This window comes from Crocodylus porosus, unplaced genomic scaffold (assembly GCF_001723895.1).
Source record: "Crocodylus porosus isolate Cpor-Errol unplaced genomic scaffold, CroPor_comp1, whole genome shotgun sequence".
In the NCBI taxonomy this organism is placed as follows: domain Eukaryota; kingdom Metazoa; phylum Chordata; order Crocodylia; family Crocodylidae; genus Crocodylus; species Crocodylus porosus.
The window spans coordinates 150,647,768-150,648,321 of NW_017728906.1; positions in this window are offsets into that span (position 1 = coordinate 150,647,768).

Genomic DNA, 554 nt, shown 5'->3' on the forward strand with positions numbered 1-554 from the left:
AGAGGAGAATCATCTCTCCTCACTTACCTATGACAGGCAGACACCTGGGAGAAAGAAACAGAAGCTGGGCAGCTCTTGAAGATGAGTTATAATTACTTAGGAAATGATGAGGGGAATGCTTAGGTGTTCCACAGTCCCAAGTAACTAACTGGCTCTGAGCCTTGAGCTCTAGTTCTTGTTGCTACATATTTGCCAATATACTTCCTTCCTGGAGGCCCTTCTATATTAGGAGAATGTGAACAGGAGGGGATTGGGGCTTTTGAGTCTCTGTCTCTCTCACTCTCTTCTCCCCATCTTCTTCTTGGGACTGAAATGGGCAAAATCTGTCTTTTTTCTCTTTGTTCAGTGTTCAAGCATAAGTGAGAAAACCAGTCAACATTCAGGCTTTATTGCTTCCTCCACATAAATTGTTCTCTATCACTAAGCACTTCCTGAAAATAGAGTTCTTTATCTAACAGTATATAACATACTATAATTCCCTTTATTGGGAAACAAACTATTCATATTACCTTTTGTCATATTTAAGATATATCACTAAATGGTTATATATATAT